The sequence below is a fragment of the Delphinapterus leucas genome, chromosome 10 (assembly GCF_059928025.1).
Source record: "Delphinapterus leucas isolate spDelLeu-1000000601 "Yukka" chromosome 10, BTC_Dleu_Yukka2, whole genome shotgun sequence".
NCBI classification, from domain to species: Eukaryota; Metazoa; Chordata; class Mammalia; order Artiodactyla; family Monodontidae; genus Delphinapterus; species Delphinapterus leucas.
This window is the reverse complement of record NC_143138.1, coordinates 62,274,240-62,296,121: the sequence shown is the minus strand read 5'-3', so window position 1 is coordinate 62,296,121 and position 21,882 is coordinate 62,274,240. Positions and strand designations below refer to the sequence as shown.

Here is a 21,882-nt window from a genome sequence, read left to right as displayed (position 1 = left end):
AGCTAGGCGAGGGTTTCCCTGGCTGCAGTCCTCACAAACGCTAAAAGCGTTAAGTGCTCAAGAGGGCATGCCCAAAAGGGAAGCCTACCATTGCTGTTGCCGGGATCGTAAATTGGTAACAGCCGGTATGAAGGTCACTAGGCAAGTTCCTTACCAAACTAAACACTGGAGGGACCCCGAGATTCCGCAAACCCGCTGCAGGTCGTATAACCAGAGACCAGCATCATTGGAAGGAAGCACTTGCACCCCAGCGGTCGTTGTGGTACCCTTTACCACAGCCAAGACATACAAAGGAACGACATGTCGAGCGCGGGGTGAATGCAGAAAGCTGTTCTGCTACCTACATTCCCTCGACTACCACTCATCCACAGAACAAAATGATCTCATACTATTTGCAGCAGCATGGATGGAGCAGTCGATGATCTCACTCATTCTGGTAAATTAGAGGCAGCAAGGCACAAATCCCAGGCTATCTCTTATATGTGCAGTCTAAATAGGGATACAAAGGAAGCAGCATACAAAGGAAACACAGGTTTACAAAGGGAAGAGAGAAGCGTGGAGTTCTCAGAGGGGGGATATTGGAGACCCGGGAAAGGGGAAGTAGGAAGCTGGGATTCTCAGACACACGCTTAACGTATCAAAAAGTGCGCATCAAGGGCGACCGAACCGAAAGCATAGGGAGCGCTACAAAACTTTCCTCAATAAACTGACAGGGCAAAGAACCCGAAACGCTCCAGGGACAGCTCCGATTATAATTGCATCAAGGGGCTGTAGAACTCAAACAGACGCAACGTTGTTTATTAACTATGCTGAAAGGGAAAAGGAGTATTCAAAGACAAGGCAAGGAAGGGGTTAAGAAATGCCTTTCCTCTGTTACCTCAGGCCTCTGCGACGTCATCCGCTGGAGTCACACCCCTGGAGCCTCAGCGGGCCTGGGTCCCAAGGCTGGAGTATGCTGCTGCTGAGGGAGCAAGGGAGGAGGACGTGCCACCTGACCAGCGACCCCTCGGACCTCTAGTGCCCATTCTCCCCTGCGTGGTACCACAGTCTCCCGGTCCAACGTGGCCCTCCTACGGGTAAGCAAAGCCTGGTGTACCCAAGTGACGGTGGAGCAGCTGAGAGGGAAGAGCTGTGAGGAAACCGGCTCTCCACGGCTCCTGCTAGGCAGGTCCCCACCTCCAGCCCACTTCGTTACAGCCGCCCCACCTGCGAAGCACGGCACCCACCGAGTAGCCCACATACAAGTCTTGCGATACGCCTGGGGTGGGGCAGTGCAGGTTAAGGGGCAGGAGGCGAGGATACACAAGCCCTGGGGTGTGTGTTTAGCCACGTTCGACTCCCCATGTCCCGTCCAACACCGGGACCCCCGCTAAGGCTTTGTTTCCCCAAGTTACCAGAGAGGACACGGAGTAGTGCTGCCGCCTTGTGGCACACTGCCGTAACAACCTTACAAACCGTGCCGAAGGGCACCTATCATTCACAATGCCTGCGGCCTGCCGCTTTGCAAACGCAGCCCTGCCCTCAAGAAATATCCTGGGCTAGGTAATCTGAAGTGAATTCAAAGCAGGGCCGACTCTCAGGCAGAAACCTTTCAAGACCTCAGTGGTACTCACCCGCGTTTTAGAAAACAGCACATTCAAATGAAAAGATGCTCAGGATCTGTCATGATTAGACAGTGCAAAGGAAGCTAGGCGAGGGTTTCCCTGGCTGCAGTCCTCACCAACGCTAAAAGCGTTAAGTGCTCAAGAGGGCATGCCCAAAAGGGAAGCCTACCATTGCTGTTGCCGGGATCGTAAATTGGTAACAGCCGGTATGAAGGTCAGTAGGCAAGTTCCTTACCAAACTAAACACTGGAGGGACCCCGAGATTCGGCACACACGCTGCAGGTCGTATAACCAGAGACCAGCATCATTGGAAGGAAGCACTTGCACCCCAGCGGTCGTTGTGGTACCCTTTACCACAGCCAAGACATACAAAGGAACGACATGTCGAGCGCGGGGTGAATGCAGAAAGCTGTTCTGCTACCTACATTCCCTCGACTACCACTCATCCACAGAACAAAATGATCTCATACTATTTGCAGCAGCATGGATGGAGCAGTCGATGATCTCACTCATTCTGGTAAATTAGAGGCAGCAAGGCACAAATCCCAGGCTATCTCTTATATGTGCAGTCTAAATAGGGATACAAAGGAAGCAGCATACAAAGGAAACACAGGTTTACAAAGGGAAGAGAGAAGCGTGGAGTTCTCAGAGGGGGATATTGGAGACCCGGGAAGGGGGAAGTAGGAAGCTGGGATTCTCAGACACACGCTTAACGTATCAAAAAGTGCTCATCAAGGGCGACCCAACCGAAAGCATAGGGAGCGCCACAAAACTTTCCTCAATAAACTGACAGGGCAAAGAACCCGAAACGCTCCAGGGACAGCTCCGATTATAATTGCATCAAGGGGCTGTAGAACTCAAACAGACGCAACGTTGTTTATTAACTATGCTGAAAGGGAAAAGGAGTATTCAAAGACAAGGCAAGGAAGGGGTTAAGAAATGCTTTTCCTCTGTTACCTCAGGCCTCTGCGACGTTATCGGTTGGAGTCACACCCCTTGAGCCTCGGCGGGCCTGGGTCCCAAGGCTGGAGTATGCTGCTGCTGAGGGAGCAAGGGAGGAGGACGTGCCACCTGACCAGCGACCCCTCGGACCTCTAGTGTCCATTCTCCCCTGCGTGGTACCACAGTCTCCCGGTCCAACGTGGCCCTCCTACGGGTAAGCAAATCCTGGTGTACCCAAGTGACGGTGGAGCAGCTGAGTGGGAAGAGCTGTGAGGAAACCGGCTCTCCACGGCTCCTGCTAGGCAGGTCCCCACCTCCAGCCCACTTCGTTAGAGTCGCCCCACCTGCGAAGCACGGCACCCACCGAGTAGCCCACTTACAAGTCTTGCGATCCGCCTGGGGTGCGGCAGTGCAGGTTAAGGGGCAGGAGGCGAGGATACACAAGCCCTGGGGTGTGTGTTTAGCCACGTTCGACTCCCCATGTCCCGTCCAACACCGGGACCCCCGCTAAGGCTTTGTTTCCCCAAGTTACCAGAGAGGACACGGAGTAGTGCTGCCGCCTTGTGGCACACTGCCGTAACAACCTTACAAACCGTGCCGAAGGGCACCTATCATTCACAATGCCTGCGGCCTGCCTCTTTGCAAACGCAGCCCTGCCCTCAAGAATTATCCTGGGCTAGGTAATCTGAAGTGAATTCAAAGCACGGCCGACTCTCAGGCAGAAACCTTTCAAGACCTCAGTGGTACTCACCCGCGTTTTAGAAAACAGCACATTCAAATGAAAAGATGCTCAGGATCTCTCATGATTAGACAGTGCAAAGGAAGCTAGGCGAGGGTTTCCCTGGCTGCAGTCCTCACAAACGCTAAAAGCGTTAAGTGCTCAAGAGGGCATGCCCAAAAGGGAAGCCTACCATTGCTGTTGCCGGGATCGTAAATTGGTAACAGCCGGTATGAAGGTCACTAGGCAAGTTCCTTACCAAACTAAACACTGGAGGGACCCCGAGATTCCGCAAACCCGCTGCAGGTCGTATAACCAGAGACCGGCATCATTGGAAGGAAGCACTTGCACCCCAGCGGTCGTTGTGGTACCCTTTACCACAGCCAAGACATACAAAGGAACGACATGTCGAGCGCGGGGTGAATGCAGAAAGCTGTTCTGCTACCTACATTCCCTCGACTACCACTCATCCACAGAACAAAATGATCTCATACTATTTGCAGCAGCATGGATGGAGCAGTCGATGATCTCACTCATTCTGGTAAATTAGAGGCAGCAAGGCACAAATCCCAGGCTATCTCTTATATGTGCAGTCTAAATAGGGATACAAAGGAAGCAGCATACAAAGGAAACACAGGTTTACAAAGGGAAGAGAGAAGCGTGGAGTTCTCAGAGGGGGGATATTGGAGACCCGGGAAAGGGGAAGTAGGAAGCTGGGATTCTCAGACACACGCTTAACGTATCAAAAAGTGCGCATCAAGGGCGACCGAACCGAAAGCATAGGGAGCGCTACAAAACTTTCCTCAATAAACTGACAGGGCAAAGAACCCGAAACGCTCCAGGGACAGCTCCGATTATAATTGCATCAAGGGGCTGTAGAACTCAAACAGACGCAACGTTGTTTATTAACTATGCTGAAAGGGAAAAGGAGTATTCAAAGACAAGGCAAGGAAGGGGTTAAGAAATGCCTTTCCTCTGTTACCTCAGGCCTCTGCGACGTCATCCGCTGGAGTCACACCCCTGGAGCCTCAGCGGGCCTGGGTCCCAAGGCTGGAGTATGCTGCTGCTGAGGGAGCAAGGGAGGAGGACGTGCCACCTGACCAGCGACCCCTCGGACCTCTAGTGCCCATTCTCCCCTGCGTGGTACCACAGTCTCCCGGTCCAACGTGGCCCTCCTACGGGTAAGCAAAGCCTGGTGTACCCAAGTGACGGTGGAGCAGCTGAGAGGGAAGAGCTGTGAGGAAACCGGCTCTCCACGGCTCCTGCTAGGCAGGTCCCCACCTCCAGCCCACTTCGTTACAGCCGCCCCACCTGCGAAGCACGGCACCCACCGAGTAGCCCACATACAAGTCTTGCGATATGCCTGGGGTGGGGCAGTGCAGGTTAAGGGGCAGGAGGCGAGGATACACAAGCCCTGGGGTGTGTGTTTAGCCACGTTCGACTCCCCATGTCCCGTCCAACACCGGGACCCCCGCTAAGGCTTTGTTTCCCCAAGTTACCAGAGAGGACACGGAGTAGTGCTGCCGCCTTGTGGCACACTGCCGTAACAACCTTACAAACCGTGCCGAAGGGCACCTATCATTCACAATGCCTGCGGCCTGCCGCTTTGCAAACGCAGCCCTGCCCTCAAGAAATATCCTGGGCTAGGTAATCTGAAGTGAATTCAAAGCAGGGCCGACTCTCAGGCAGAAACCTTTCAAGACCTCAGTGGTACTCACCCGCGTTTTAGAAAACAGCACATTCAAATGAAAAGATGCTCAGGATCTGTCATGATTAGACAGTGCAAAGGAAGCTAGGCGAGGGTTTCCCTGGCTGCAGTCCTCACCAACGCTAAAAGCGTTAAGTGCTCAAGAGGGCATGCCCAAAAGGGAAGCCTACCATTGCTGTTGCCGGGATCGTAAATTGGTAACAGCCGGTATGAAGGTCAGTAGGCAAGTTCCTTACCAAACTAAACACTGGAGGGACCCCGAGATTCGGCACACACGCTGCAGGTCGTATAACCAGAGACCAGCATCATTGGAAGGAAGCACTTGCACCCCAGCGGTCGTTGTGGTACCCTTTACCACAGCCAAGACATACAAAGGAACGACATGTCGAGCGCGGGGTGAATGCAGAAAGCTGTTCTGCTACCTACATTCCCTCGACTACCACTCATCCACAGAACAAAATGATCTCATACTATTTGCAGCAGCATGGATGGAGCAGTCGATGATCTCACTCATTCTGGTAAATTAGAGGCAGCAAGGCACAAATCCCAGGCTATCTCTTATATGTGCAGTCTAAATAGGGATACAAAGGAAGCAGCATACAAAGGAAACACAGGTTTACAAAGGGAAGAGAGAAGCGTGGAGTTCTCAGAGGGGGATATTGGAGACCCGGGAAGGGGGAAGTAGGAAGCTGGGATTCTCAGACACACGCTTAACGTATCAAAAAGTGCTCATCAAGGGCGACCCAACCGAAAGCATAGGGAGCGCCACAAAACTTTCCTCAATAAACTGACAGGGCAAAGAACCCGAAACGCTCCAGGGACAGCTCCGATTATAATTGCATCAAGGGGCTGTAGAACTCAAACAGACGCAACGTTGTTTATTAACTATGCTGAAAGGGAAAAGGAGTATTCAAAGACAAGGCAAGGAAGGGGTTAAGAAATGCTTTTCCTCTGTTACCTCAGGCCTCTGCGACGTTATCGGTTGGAGTCACACCCCTGGAGCCTCGGCGGGCCTGGGTCCCAAGGCTGGAGTATGCTGCTGCTGAGGGAGCAAGGGAGGAGGACGTGCCACCTGACCAGCGACCCCTCGGACCTCTAGTGTCCATTCTCCCCTGCGTGGTACCACAGTCTCCCGGTCCAACGTGGCCCTCCTACGGGTAAGCAAATCCTGGTGTACCCAAGTGACGGTGGAGCAGCTGAGTGGGAAGAGCTGTGAGGAAACCGGCTCTCCACGGCTCCTGCTAGGCAGGTCCCCACCTCCAGCCCACTTCGTTAGAGTCGCCCCACCTGCGAAGCACGGCACCCACCGAGTAGCCCACTTACAAGTGTTGCGATACGCCTGGGGTGCGGCAGTGCAGGTTAAGGGGCAGGAGGCGAGGATACACAAGCCCTGGGGTGTGTGTTTAGCCACGTTCGACTCCCCATGTCCCGTCCAACACCGGGACCCCCGCTAAGGCTTTGTTTCCCCAAGTTACCAGAGAGGACACGGAGTAGTGCTGCCGCCTTGTGGCACACTGCCGTAACAACCTTACAAACCGTGCCGAAGGGCACCTATCATTCACAATGCCTGCGGCCTGCCTCTTTGCAAACGCAGCCCTGCCCTCAAGAATTATCCTGGGCTAGGTAATCTGAAGTGAATTCAAAGCACGGCCGACTCTCAGGCAGAAACCTTTCAAGACCTCAGTGGTACTCACCCGCGTTTTAGAAAACAGCACATTCAAATGAAAAGATGCTCAGGATCTCTCATGATTAGACAGTGCAAAGGAAGCTAGGCGAGGGTTTCCCTGGCTGCAGTCCTCACAAACGCTAAAAGCGTTAAGTGCTCAAGAGGGCATGCCCAAAAGGGAAGCCTACCATTGCTGTTGCCGGGATCGTAAATTGGTAACAGCCGGTATGAAGGTCACTAGGCAAGTTCCTTACCAAACTAAACACTGGAGGGACCCCGAGATTCCGCAAACCCGCTGCAGGTCGTATAACCAGAGACCAGCATCATTGGAAGGAAGCACTTGCACCCCAGCGGTCGTTGTGGTACCCTTTACCACAGCCAAGACATACAAAGGAACGACATGTCGAGCGCGGGGTGAATGCAGAAAGCTGTTCTGCTACCTACATTCCCTCGACTACCACTCATCCACAGAACAAAATGATCTCATACTATTTGCAGCAGCATGGATGGAGCAGTCGATGATCTCACTCATTCTGGTAAATTAGAGGCAGCAAGGCACAAATCCCAGGCTATCTCTTATATGTGCAGTCTAAATAGGGATACAAAGGAAGCAGCATACAAAGGAAACACAGGTTTACAAAGGGAAGAGAGAAGCGTGGAGTTCTCAGAGGGGGGATATTGGAGACCCGGGAAAGGGGAAGTAGGAAGCTGGGATTCTCAGACACACGCTTAACGTATCAAAAAGTGCGCATCAAGGGCGACCGAACCGAAAGCATAGGGAGCGCTACAAAACTTTCCTCAATAAACTGACAGGGCAAAGAACCCGAAACGCTCCAGGGACAGCTCCGATTATAATTGCATCAAGGGGCTGTAGAACTCAAACAGACGCAACGTTGTTTATTAACTATGCTGAAAGGGAAAAGGAGTATTCAAAGACAAGGCAAGGAAGGGGTTAAGAAATGCCTTTCCTCTGTTACCTCAGGCCTCTGCGACGTCATCCGCTGGAGTCACACCCCTGGAGCCTCAGCGGGCCTGGGTCCCAAGGCTGGAGTATGCTGCTGCTGAGGGAGCAAGGGAGGAGGACGTGCCACCTGACCAGCGACCCCTCGGACCTCTAGTGCCCATTCTCCCCTGCGTGGTACCACAGTCTCCCGGTCCAACGTGGCCCTCCTACGGGTAAGCAAATCCTGGTGTACCCAAGTGACGGTGGAGCAGCTGAGAGGGAAGAGCTGTGAGGAAACCGGCTCTCCACGGCTCCTGCTAGGCAGGTCCCCACCTCCAGCCCACTTCGTTAGAGTCGCCCCACCTGCGAAGCACGGCACCCACCGAGTAGCCCACTTACAAGTCTTGCGATACGCCTGGGGTGCGGCAGTGCAGGTTAAGGGGCAGGAGGCGAGGATACACAAGCCCTGGGGTGTGTGTTTAGCCACGTTCGACTCCCCATGTCCCGTCCAACACCGGGACCCCCGCTAAGGCTTTGTTTCCCCAAGTTACCAGAGAGGACACGGAGTAGTGCTGCCGCCTTGTGGCACACTGCCGTAACAACCTTACAAACCGTGCCGAAGGGCACCTATCATTCACAATGCCTGCGGCCTGCCGCTTTGCAAACGCAGCCCTGCCCTCAAGAAATATCCTGGGCTAGGTAATCTGAAGTGAATTCAAAGCAGGGCCGACTCTCAGGCAGAAACCTTTCAAGACCTCAGTGGTGCTCACCCGCGTTTTAGAAAACAGCACATTCAAATGAAAAGATGCTCAGAATCTGTCATGATTAGAGAGTGCAAAGGAAGCTAGGCGAGGGTTTCCCTGGCGGCAGTCCTCACAAACGCTAAAAGCGTTAAGTGCTCAAGAGGGCATGCCCAAAAGAGAAGCCTACCATTGCTGTTGCCGGGATCGTAAATTGGTAACAGCCGGTATGAAGGTCAGTAGGCAAGTTCCTTACCAAACTAAACACTGGAGGGACCCCGAGATTCGGTACACACGCTGCAGGTCGTATAACCAGAGAATAGCATCATTGGAAGGAAGCACTTGCACCCCAGCGGTCGTTGTGGTACCCTTTACCACAGCCAAGACATACAAAGGAACGACATGTCGAGCGCGGGGTGAATGCAGAAAGCTGTTCTGCTACCTACATTCCCTCGACTACCACTCATCCACAGAACAAAATGATCTCATACTATTTGCAGCAGCATGGATGGAGCAGTCGATGATCTCACTCATTCTGGTAAATTCGAGGCAGCAAGGCACAAATCCCAGGCTATCTCTTATATGTGCAGTCTAAATAGGGATACAAAGGAAGCAGCATACAAAGGAAACACAGGTTTACAAAGGGAAGAGAGAAGCGTGGAGTTCTCAGAGGGGGATATTGGAGACCCGGGAAGGGGGAAGTAGGAAGCTGGGATTCTCAGACACACGCTTAACGTATCAAAAAGTGCGCATCAAGGGCGACCGAACCGAAAGCATAGGGAGCGCTACAAAACTTTCCTCAATAAACTGACAGGGCAAAGAACCCGAAACGCTCCAGGGACAGCTCCGATTATAATTGCATCAAGGGGCTGTAGAACTCAAACAGACGCAACGTTGTTTATTAACTATGCTGAAAGGGAAAAGGAGTATTCAAAGACAAGGCAAGGAAGGGGTTAAGAAATGCCTTTCCTCTGTTACCTCAGGCCTCTGCGACGTCATCGGCTGGAGTCACACCCCTGGAGCCTCGGCGGGCCTGGGTCCCAAGGCTGGAGTATGCTGCTGCTGAGGGAGCAAGGGAGGAGGACGTGCCACCTGACCAGCGACCCCTCGGACCTCTAGTGCCCATTCTCCTCTGCGTGGTACCACAGTCTCCCGGTCCAACGTGGTCCTCCTACGGGTAAGCAAATCCTGGTGTACCCAAGTGACGGTGGAGCAGCTGAGAGGGAAGAGCTGTGAGGAAACCGGCTCTCCACGGCTCCTGCTAGGCAGGTCCCCACCTCCAGCCCACTTCGTTAGAGTCGCCCCACCTGCGAAGCACGGCACCCACCGAGTAGCCCACTTACAAGTGTTGCGATACGCCTGGGGTGCGGCAGTGCAGGTTAAGGGGCAGGAGGCGAGGATACACAAGCCCTGGGGTGTGTGTTTAGCCACGTTCGACTCCCCATGTCCCGTCCAACACCGGGACCCCCGCTAAGGCTTTGTTTCCCCAAGTTACCAGAGAGGACACGGAGTAGTGCTGCCGCCTTGTGGCACACTGCCGTAACAACCTTACAAACCGTGCCGAAGGGCACCTATCATTCACAATGCCTGCGGCCTGCCGCTTTGCGAACGCAGCCCTGCCCTCAAGAAATATCCTGGGCTAGGTAATCTGAAGTGAATTCAAAGCAGGGCCGACTCTCAGGCAGAAACCTTTCAAGACCTCAGTGGTACTCACCCGCGTTTTAGAAAACAGCACATTCAAATGAAAAGATGCTCAGGATCTGTCATGATTAGACAGTGCAAAGGAAGCTAGGCGAGGGTTTCCCTGGCTGCAGTCCTCACCAACGCTAAAAGCGTTAAGTGCTCAAGAGGGCATGCCCAAAAGGGAAGCCTACCATTGCTGTTGCCGGGATCGTAAATTGGTAACAGCCGGTATGAAGGTCAGTAGGCAAGTTCCTTACCAAACTAAACACTGGAGGGACCCCGAGATTCGGCACACACGCTGCAGGTCGTATAACCAGAGACCAGCATCATTGGAAGGAAGCACTTGCACCCCAGCGGTCGTTGTGGTACCCTTTACCACAGCCAAGACATACAAAGGAACGACATGTCGAGCGCGGGGTGAATGCAGAAAGCTGTTCTGCTACCTACATTCCCTCGACTACCACTCATCCACAGAACAAAATGATCTCATACTATTTGCAGCAGCATGGATGGAGCAGTCGATGATCTCACTCATTCTGGTAAATTAGAGGCAGCAAGGCACAAATCCCAGGCTATCTCTTATATGTGCAGTCTAAATAGGGATACAAAGGAAGCAGCATACAAAGGAAACACAGGTTTACAAAGGGAAGAGAGAAGCGTGGAGTTCTCAGAGGGGGATATTGGAGACCCGGGAAGGGGGAAGTAGGAAGCTGGGATTCTCAGACACACGCTTAACGTATCAAAAAGTGCTCATCAAGGGCGACCGAACCGAAAGCATAGGGAGCGCTACAAAACTTTCCTCAATAAACTGACAGGGCAAAGAACCCGAAACGCTCCAGGGACAGCTCCGATTATAATTGCATCAAGGGGCTGTAGAACTCAAACAGACGCAACGTTGTTTATTAACTATGCTGAAAGGGAAAAGGAGTATTCAAAGACAAGGCAAGGAAGGGGTTAAGAAATGCCTTTCCTCTGTTACCTCAGGCCTCTGCGACGTCATCGGCTGGAGTCACACCCCTGGAGCTTCGGCGGGCCTGGGTCCCAAGGCTGGAGTATGCTGCTGCTGAGGGAGCAAGGGAGGAGGACGTGCCACCTGACCAGCGAGCCCTCGGACCTCTAGTGCCCATTCTCCCCTGCGTGGTACCACAGTCTCCCGGTCCAACGTGGCCCTCCTACGGGTAAGCAAAGCCTGGTGTACCCAAGTGACGGTGGAGCAGCTGAGAGGGAAGAGCTGTGAGGAAACCGGCTCTCCACGGCTCCTGCTAGGCAGGTCCCCACCTCCAGCCCACTTCGTTACAGCCGCCCCACCTGCGAAGCACGGCACCCACCGAGTAGCCCACTTACAAGTCTTGCGATATGCCTGGGGTGGGGCAGTGCAGGTTAAGGGGCAGGAGGCGAGGATACACAAGCCCTGGGGTGTGTGTTTAGCCACGTTCGACTCCCCATGTCCCGTCCAACACCGGGACCCCCGCTAAGGCTTTGTTTCCCCAAGTTACCAGAGAGGACACGGAGTAGTGCTGCCGCCTTGTGGCACACTGCCGTAACAACCTTACAAACCGTGCCGAAGGGCACCTATCATTCACAATGCCTGCGGCCTGCCTCTTTGCAAACGCAGCCCTGCCCTCAAGAAATATCCTGGGCTAGGTAATCTGAAGTGAATTCAAAGCACGGCCGACTCTCAGGCAGAAACCTTTCAAGACTTCAGTGGTACTCACCCGCGTTTTAGAAAACAGCACATTCAAATGAAAAGATGCTCAGGATCTGTCCTGATTAGAGAGTGCAAAGGAAGCTAGGCGAGGGTTTCCCTGGCTGCAGTCCTCACCAACGCTAAAAGCGTTAAGTGCTCAAGAGGGCATGCCCAAAAGGGAAGCCTACCATTGCTGTTGCCGGGATCGTAAATTGGTAACAGCCGGTATGAAGGTCAGTAGGCAAGTTCCTTACCAAACTAAACACTGGAGGGACCCCGAGATTCCGCAAACCCGCTGCAGGTCGTATAACCAGAGACTAGCATCATAGGAAGGAAGCACTTGCACCCCACCGGTCGTTGTGGTACCCTTTACCACAGCCAAGACATACAAAGGAACGACATGTCGAGCGCGGGGTGAATGCAGAAAGCTGTTCTGCTACCTACATTCCCTCGACTACCACTCATCCACAGAACAAAATGATCTCATACTATTTGCAGCAGCATGGATGGAGCAGTCGATGATCTCACTGATTCTGGTAAATTAGAGGCAGCAAGGCACAAATCCCAGGCTATCTCTTATATGTGCAGTCTAAATAGGGATACAAAGGAAGCAGCATACAAAGGAAACACAGGTTTACAAAGGGAAGAGAGAAGCGTGGAGTTCTCAGAGGGGGATATTGGAGACCCGGGAAGGGGGAAGTAGGAAGCTGGGATTCTCAGACACACGCTTAACGTATCAAAAAGTGCTCATCAAGGGCGACCCAACCGAAAGCATAGGGAGCGCCACAAAACTTTCCTCAATAAACTGACAGGGCAAAGAACCCGAAACGCTCCAGGGACAGCTCCGATTATAATTGCATCAAGGGGCTGTAGAACTCAAACAGACGCAACGTTGTTTATTAACTATGCTGAAAGGGAAAAGGAGTATTCAAAGACAAGGCAAGGAAGGGGTTAAGAAATGCCTTTCCTCTGTTACCTCAGGCCTCTGCGACGTCATCGGCTGGAGTCACACCCCTGGAGCCTTGGCGGGCCTAAGTCCCAAGGCTGGAGTATGCTGCTGCTGAGGGAGCAAGGGAGAAGTACGTGCCACCTGACCAGCGACCCCTCGGACCTCTAGTGCCCATTCTCCCCTGCGTGGTACCACAGTCTCCCGGTCCAACGTGGCCCTCCTACGGGTAAGCAAAGCCTGGTGTACCCAAGTGACGGTGGAGCAGCTGAGAGGGAAGAGCTGTGAGGAAACCGGCTCTCCACGGCTCCTGCTAGGCAGGTCCCCACCTCCAGCCCACTTCGTTAGAGTCGCCCCACCTGCGAAGCACGGCACCCACCGAGTAGCCCACTTACAAGTCTTGCGATACGCCTGGGGTGGGGCAGTGCAGGTTAAGGGGCAGGAGGCGAGGATACACACGCCCTGGGGTGTGTGTTTAGCCACGTTCGACTCCCCATGTCCCGTCCAACACCGGGACCCCCGCTAAGGCTTTGTTTCCCCAAGTTACCAGAGAGGACACGGAGTAGTGCTGCCGCCTTGTGGCACACTGCCGTAACAACCTTACAAACCGTGCCGAAGGGCACCTATCATTCACAATGCCTGCGGCCTGCCGCTTTGCAAACGCAGCCCTGCCCTCAAGAAATATCCTGGGCTAGGTAATCTGAAGTGAATTCAAAGCACGGCCGACTCTCAGGCAGAAACCTTTCAAGACCTCAGTGGTACTCACCCGCGTTTTAGAAACCCGCGCGTTCAAATGAAAAGATGCTCAGGATCTGTCATGATTAGAGAGTGCAAAGGAAGCTAGGCGAGGGTTTCCCTGGCTGCAGTCCTCACAAACGCTAAAAGCCTTAAGTGCTCAAGACGGCATGCCCAAAAGGGAAGCCTACCATTGCTGTTGCCGGGATCGTAAATTGGTAACAGCCGGTATGAAGGTCAGTAGGCAAGTTCCTTACCAAACTAAACACTGGAGGGACCCCGAGATTCGGCACACACGCTGCAGGTCGTATAACCAGAGACCAGCATCATTGGAAGGAAGCACTTGCACCCCAGCGGTCGTTGTGGTACCCTTTACCACAGCCAAGACATACAAAGGAACGACATGTCGAGCGCGGGGTGAATGCAGAAAGCTGTTCTGCTACCTACATTCCCTCGACTACCACTCATCCACAGAACAAAATGATCTCATACTATTTGCAGCAGCATAGATGGAGCAGTCGATGATCTCACTAATTCTGGTAAATTAGAGGCAGCAAGGCACAAATCCCAGGCTATCTCTTATATGTGCAGTCTAAATAGGGATACAAAGGAAGCAGCATACAAAGGAAACACAGGTTTACAAAGGGAAGAGAGAAGCGTGGAGTTCTCAGAGGGGGGATATTGGAGACCCGGGAAAGGGGAAGTAGGAAGCTGGGATTCTCAGACACACGCTTAACGTATCAAAAAGTGCTCATCAAGGGAGACCCAACCGAAAGCATAGGGAGCGCTACAAAACATTCCTCAATAAACTGACAGGGCAAAGAACCCGAAACGCTACAGGGACAGCTCCGATTATAATTGCATCAAGGGGCTGTAGAACTCAAACAGAAGCATCGTTGTATATCAACTATGCTGAAAGGGCAAAGGACTATTAAATGACAAGGCAAGGAAGGGGTTAAGAAATGCCTTTCGTCTGTTACCTCAGGCCTCTGTGATGTCGTCGCCTGGAGTCACAACCCTGGAGCCTCGGCGGGCCTAAGTCCCAAGGCTGGAGTATGCTGCTGCTGAGGGAGCAAGGGAGGAGGACGTGCCACCTGACCAGCGACCCCTCGGACCTCTAGTGCCCATTCTCCCCTGCGTGATACCACAGTCTCCCGGTCCAACGTGGCCCTCCTACGGGTAAGCAAAGCCTGGTGTACCCAAGTGACGGTGGAGCAGCTGAGAGGGAAGAGCTGTGAGGAAACCGGCTCTCCACGGCTCCTGCTAGGCAGGTCCCCACCTCCAGCCCACTTCGTTAGAGTCGCCCCACCTGCGAAGCACGGCACCCACCGAGTAGCCCACTTACAAGTCTTGCGATACGCCTGGGGTGCGGCAGTGCAGGTTAAGGGGGAGGAGGCGAGGATACACAAGCCCTGGGGTGTGTGTTTAGCCACGTTCGACTCCCCATGTCCCGTCCAACACCGGGACCCCCGCTAAGGCTTTGTTTCCCCAACTTACCAGAGAGGACACGGAGTAGTGCTGCCGCCTTGTGGCACACTGCCGTAACAACCTTACAAACCGTGCCGAAGGGCACCTATCATTCACAATGCCTGCGGCCTGCCGCTTTGCAAACGCAGCCCTGCCCTCAAGAAATATCCTGGGCTAGGTAATCTGAAGTGAATTCAAAGCAGGGCTGACTCTCAGGCAGAAACCTTTCAAGACCTCAGTGGTGGTCACCCGCGTTTTGGAAAACAGCACATTCAAATGAAAAGATGCTCAGGATCTGTCATGATTAGACAGTGCAAAGGAAGCTAGGCGAGGGTTTCCCTGGCTGCAGTCCTCACAAACGCTAAAAGCGTTAAGTGCTCAAGAGGGCATGCCCAAAAGGGAAGCCTACCATTGCTGTTGCCGGGATCGTAAATTGGTAACAGCCGGTATGAAGGTCAGTAGGCAAGTTCCTTACCAAACTAAACACTGGAGGGACCCCGAGATTCGGCACACACGCTGCAGGTCGTATAACCAGAGACCAGCATCATCGGAAGGAAGCACTTGCACCCCAGCGGTCGTTGTGGTACCCTTTACCACAGCCAAGACACACAAAGGAACGACATGTCGAGCGCGGGGTGAATGCAGAAAGCTGTTCTGCTACCTACATTCCCTCGACTACCACTCATCCACAGAACAAAATGATCTCATACTATTTGCAGCAGCATGGATGGAGCAGTCGATGATCTCACTAATTCTGGTAAATTAGAGGCAGCAAGGCACAAATCCCAGGCTATCTCTTATATGTGCAGTCTAAATAGGGATACAAAGGAAGCAGCATACAAAGGAAACACAGGTTTACAAAGGGAAGAGAGAAGCGTGGAGTTCTCAGAGGGGGATATTGGAGACCCGGGAAGGGGGAAGTAGGAAGCTGGGATTCTCAGACACACGCTTAACGTATCAAAAAGTGCTCATCAAGGGCGACCCAACCGAAAGCATAGGGAGCGCTACAAAACATTCCTCAATAAACTGACAGGGCAAAGAACCCGAAACGCTCCAGGGACAGCTCCGATTATAATTGCATCAAGGGGCTGTAGAACTCAAACAGACGCAACGTTGTTTATTAACTATGCTGAAAGGGAAAAGGAGTATTTAAAGACAAGGCAAGGAAGGGGTTAAGAAATGCCTTTCCTCTGTTACCTCAGGACGTCATCGGCTGGAGTCACACCCCTGGAGCCTCGGCGGGCCTGGGTCCCAAGGCTGGAGTATGCTGCTGCTGAGGGAGCAAGGGAGGAGGACGTGCCACCTGACCAGCGACCCCTCGGACCTCTAGTGCCCATTCTCCCCTGCGTGGTACCACAGTCTCCCGGTCCAACGTGGCCCTCCTACGGGTAAGCAAAGCCTGGTGTACCCAAGTGACGGTGGAGCAGCTGAGAGGGAAGAGCTGTGAGGAAACCGGCTCTCCACGGCTCCTGCTAGGCAGGTCCCCACCTCCAGCCCACTTCGTTACAGCCGCCCCACCTGCGAAGCACGGCACCCACCGAGTAGCCCACTTACAAGTCTTGCGATATGCCTGGGGTGGGGCAGTGCAGGTTAAGGGGCAGGAGGCGAGGATACACAAGCCCTGGTGTGTGTGTTTAGCCACGTTCGACTCCCCATGTCCCGTCCAACACCGGGACCCCCGCTAAGGCTTTGTTTCCCCAAGTTACCAGAGAGGACACGGAGTAGTGCTGCCGCCTTGTGGCACACTGCCGTAACAACCTTACAAACCGTGCCGAAGGGCACCTATCATTCACAATGCCTGCGGCCTGCCGCTTTGCAAACGCAGCCCTGCCCTCAAGAAATATCCTGGGCTAGGTAATCTGAAGTGAATTCAAAGCAGGGCCGACTCTCAGGCAGAAACCTTTCAAGACCTCAGTGGTGCTCACCCGCGTTTTAGAAAACAGCACATTCAAATGAAAAGGTGCTCAGGATCTGTCAGGATTAGACAGTGCAAAGGAAGCTAGGCGAGGGTTTCCCTGGCTGCAGTCCTCACCAACGCTAAAAGCGTTAAGTGCTCAAGAGGGCATGCCCAAAAGGGAAGCCTACCATTGCTGTTGCCGGGATCGTAAATTGGTAACAGCCGGTATGAAGGTCAGTAGGCAAGTTCCTTACCAAACTAAACACTGGAGGGACCCCGAGATTCCGCAAACCCGCTGCAGGTCGTATAACCAGAGACTAGCATCATTGGAAGGAAGCACTTGCACCCCAGCGGTCGTTGTGGTACCCTTTACCACAGCCAAGACATACAAAGGAACGACATGTCGAGCGCGGGGTGAATGCAGAAAGCTGTTCTGCTACCTACATTCCCTCGACTACCACTCATCCACAGAACAAAATGATCTCATACTATTTGCAGCAGCACGGATGGAGCAGTCGATGATCTCACTGATTCTGGTAAATTAGAGGCAGCAAGGCACAAATCCCAGGCTATCTCTTATATGTGCAGTCTAAATAGGGATACAAAGGAAGCAGCATACAAAGGAAACACAGGTTTACAAAGGGAAGAGAGAAGCGTGGAGTTCTCAGAGGGGGATATTGGAGACCCGGGAAGGGGGAAGTAGGAAGCTGGGATTCTCAGACACACGCTTAACGTATCAAAAAGTGCTCATCAAGGGCGACCCAACCGAAAGCATAGGGAGCGCCACAAAACTTTCCTCAATAAACTGACAGGGCAAAGAACCCGAAACGCTCCAGGGACAGCTCCGATTATAATTGCATCAAGGGGCTGTAGAACTCAAACAGACGCAACGTTGTTTATTAACTATGCTGAAAGGGAAAAGGAGTATTCAAAGACAAGGCAAGGAAGGGGTTAAGAAATGCCTTTCCTCTGTTACCTCAGGCCTCTGCGACGTCATCGGCTGGAGTCACACCCCTGGAGCCTTGGCGGGCCTAAGTCCCAAGGCTGGAGTATGCTGCTGCTGAGGGAGCAAGGGAGAAGTACGTGCCACCTGACCAGCGACCCCTCGGACCTCTAGTGCCCATTCTCCCCTGCGTGGTACCACAGTCTCCCGGTCCAACGTGGCCCTCCTACGGGTAAGCAAAGCCTGGTGTACCCAAGTGACGGTGGAGCAGCTGAGAGGGAAGAGCTGTGAGGAAACCGGCTCTCCACGGCTCCTGCTAGGCAGGTCCCCACCTCCAGCCCACTTCGTTAGAGTCGCCCCACCTGCGAAGCACGGCACCCACCGAGTAGCCCACTTACAAGTCTTGCGATACGCCTGGGGTGCGGCAGTGCAGGTTAAGGGGCAGGAGGCGAGGATACACACGCCCTGGGGTGTGTGTTTAGCCACGTTCGACTCCCCATGTCACGTCCAACACCGGGACCCCCGCTAAGGCTTTGTTTCCCCAAGTTACCAGAGAGGACACGGAGTAGTGCTGCCGCCTTGTGGCACACTGCCGTAACAACCTTACAAACCGTGCCGAAGGGCACCTATCATTCACAATGCCTGCGGCCTGCCGCTTTGCAAACGCAGCCCTGCCCTCAAGAAATATCCTGGGCTAGGTAATCTGAAGTGAATTCAAAGCAGGGCCGACTCTCAGGCAGAAACCTTTCAAGACCTCAGTGGTACTCACCCGCGTTTTAGAAAACCGCGCATTCAAATGAAAAGATGCTCAGGATCTGTCATGATTAGAGAGTGCAAAGGAAGCTAGGCGAGGGTTTCCCTGGCTGCAGTCCTCACAAACGCTAAAAGCCTTAAGTGCTCAAGACGGCATGCCCAAAAGGGAAGCCTACCATTGCTGTTGCCGGGATCGTAAATTGGTAACAGCCGGTATGAAGGTCAGTAGGCAAGTTCCTTACCAAACTACACACTGGAGGGACCCCGAGATTCGGCACACACGCTGCAGGTCGTATAACCAGAGACCAGCATCATTGGAAGGAATCACTTGCACCCCAGCGGTCGTTGTGGTACCCTTTACCACAGCCAAGACATACAAAGGAACGACATGTCGAGCGCGGGGTGAATGCAGAAAGCTGTTCTGCTACCTACATTCCCTCGACTACCACTCATCCACAGAACAAAATGATCTCATACTATTTGCAGCAGCATAGATGGAGCAGTCGATGATCTCACTAATTCTGGTAAATTAGAGGCAGCAAGGCACAAATCCCAGGCTATCTCTTATATGTGCAGTCTAAATAGGGATACAAAGGAAGCAGCATACAAAGGAAACACAGGTTTACAAAGGGAAGAGAGAAGCGTGGAGTTCTCAGAGGGGGGATATTGGAGACCCGGGAAAGGGGAAGTAGGAAGCTGGGATTCTCAGACACACGCTTAACGTATCAAAAAGTGCGCATCAAGGGCGACCGAACCGAAAGCATAGGGAGCGCTACAAAACTTTCCTCAATAAACTGACAGGGCAAAGAACCCGAAACGCTCCAGGGACAGCTCCGATTATAATTGCATCAAGGGGCTGTAGAACTCAAACAGACGCAACGTTGTTTATTAACTATGCTGAAAGGGAAAAGGAGTATTCAAAGACAAGGCAAGGAAGGGGTTAAGAAATGCCTTTCCTCTGTTACCTCAGGCCTCTGCGACGTCAACGGCTGGAGTCAGGAGCCTCGGCGGGCCTGGGTCCCAAGGCTGGAGTATGCTGCTGCTGAGGGAGCAAGGGAGGAGGACGTGCCAACTGACCAGCGACCCCTCGGACCTCTAGTGCCCATTCTCCCCTGCGTGGTACCACAGTCTCCCGGTCCAACGTGGCCCTCCTACGGGTAAGCAAAGCCTGGTGTACCCAAGTGACGGTGGAGCAGCTGAGAGGGAAGACCTGTGAGGAAACCGGCTCTCCACGGCTCCTGCTAGGCAGGTTCCCACCTCCAGCCCACTTCGTTAGAGTCGCCCCACCTGCGAAGCACGGCACCCACCGAGTAGCCCACTTACAAGTCTTGCGATACGCCTGGGGTGCGGCAGTGCAGGTTAAGGGGCAGGAGGCGAGGATACACAAGCCCTGGGGTGTGTGTTTAGCCACGTTCGACTCCCCATGTCCCGTCCAACACCGGAACGCCCGCTAAGGCTTTGTTTCCCCAAGTTACCAGAGAGGACACGGAGTAGTGCTGCCGCCTTGTGGCACACTGCCGTAACAACCTTACAAACCGTGCCGAAGGGCACCTATCATTCACAATGCCTGCGGCCTGCCGCTTTGCAAACGCAGCCCTGCCCTCAAGAATTATCCTGGGCTAGGTAATCTGAAGTGAATTCAAAGCAGGGCCGACTCTCAGGCAGAAACCTTTCAAGACCTCAGTGGTGCTCACCCGCGTTTTAGAAAACAGCACATTCAAATGAAAAGATGCTCAGGATCTGTCATGATTAGACAGTGCAAAGGAAGCTAGGCGAGGGTTTCCCTGGCTGCAGTCCTCACAAACGCTAAAAGCGTTAAGTGCTCAAGAGGGCATGCCCAAAAGGGAAGCCTACCATTGCTGTTGCCGGGATCGTAAATTGGTAACAGCCGGTATGAAGGTCAGTAGGCAAGTTCCTTACCAAACTAAACACTGGAGGGACCCCGAGATTCGGCAAACCCGCTGCAGGTCGTATAACCAGAGACCAGCATCTTTGGAAGGAAGCACTTGCACCCCAGCGGTCGTTGTGGTACCCTTTACCACAGCCAAGACACACAAAGGAACGACATGTCGAGCGCGGGGTGAATGCAGAAAGCTGTTCTGCTACCTACATTCCCTCGACTACCACTCATCCACAGAACAAAATGATCTCATACTATTTGCAGCAGCATGGATGGAGCAGTCGATGATCTCACTAATTCTGGTAAATTAGAGGCAGCAAGGCACAAATCCCAGGCTATCTCTTATATGTGCAGTCTAAATAGGGATACAAAGGAAGCAGCATACAAAGGAAACACAGGTTCACAAAGGGAAGAGAGAAGCGTGGAGTTCTCAGAGGGGGATATTGGAGACCCGGGAAGGGGGAAGTAGGAAGCTGGAATTCTCAGACACACGCTTAACGTATCAAAAAGTGCTCATCAAGGGAGACCCAACCGAAAGCATAGGGAGCGCTACAAAACATTCCTCAATAAACTGACAGGGCAAAGAACCCGAAACGCTCCAGGGACAGCTCCGATTATAATTGCATCAAGGGGCTGTAGAACTCAAACAGACGCAACGTTGTTTATTAACTATGCTGAAAGGGAAAAGGAGTATTCAAAGACAAGGCAAGGAAGGGGTTAAGAAATGCCTTTCCTCTGTTACCTCAGGCCTCTACGACGTCATCGGCTGGAGTCACACCCCTGGAGCCTCGGCGGGCCTGGGTCCCAAGGCTGGAGTATGCTGCTGCTGAGGGAGCAAGGGAGGAGGACGTGCCACCTGACCAGCGACCCCTCGGACCTCTAGTGCCCATTCTCCCCTGCGTGGTACCACAGTCTCCCGGTCCAACGTGGCCCTCCTACGGGTAAGCAAAGCCTGGTGTACCCAAGTGACGGTGGAGCAGCTGAGAGGGAAGAGCTGTGAGGAAACCGGCTCTCCACGGCTCCTGCTAGGCAGGTCCCCACCTCCAGCCCACTTCGTTACAGCCGCCCCACCTGCGAAGCACGGCACCCACCGAGTAGCCCACTTACAAGTCTTGCGATATGCCTGGGGTGGGGCAGTGCAGGTTAAGGGGCAGGAGGCGAGGATACACAAGCCCTGGGGTGTGTGTTTAGCCACATTCGACTCCCCATGTCCCGTCCAACACCGGGACCCCCGCTAAGGCTTTGTTTCCCCAAGTTACCAGAGAGGACACGGAGTAGTGCTGCTGCCTTGTGGCACACTGCCGTAACAACCTTACAAACCGTGCCGAAGGGCACCTATCATTCACAATGCCTGCGGCCTACCTCTTTGCAAACGCAGCCCTGCCCTCAAGAATTATCCTGGGCTAGGTAATCTGAAGTGAATTCAAAGCACGGCCGACTCTCAGGCAGAAACCTTTCAAGACTTCAGTGGTACTCACCCGCGTTTTAGAAAACAGCACATTCAAATGAAAAGATGCTCAGGATCTGTCATGATTAGAGAGTGCAAAGGA

The 21,882-nt window shown here is 53.3% G+C and overlaps 1 long non-coding RNA gene across 1 annotated transcript; it reads left to right on the top strand.

The window, feature by feature from the left end:
* The first annotated feature begins 3,587 nt into the window (after positions 1-3,587).
* LOC149748262 (uncharacterized) lies at positions 3,588-20,749 on the top strand. The gene is made up of 3 exons (XR_016394718.1): positions 3,588-6,129; positions 7,621-12,866; positions 14,358-20,749. It is a non-coding gene; the product is annotated as an uncharacterized LOC149748262 (long non-coding RNA).
* The last annotated feature ends 1,133 nt before the right edge of the window (positions 20,750-21,882 follow it).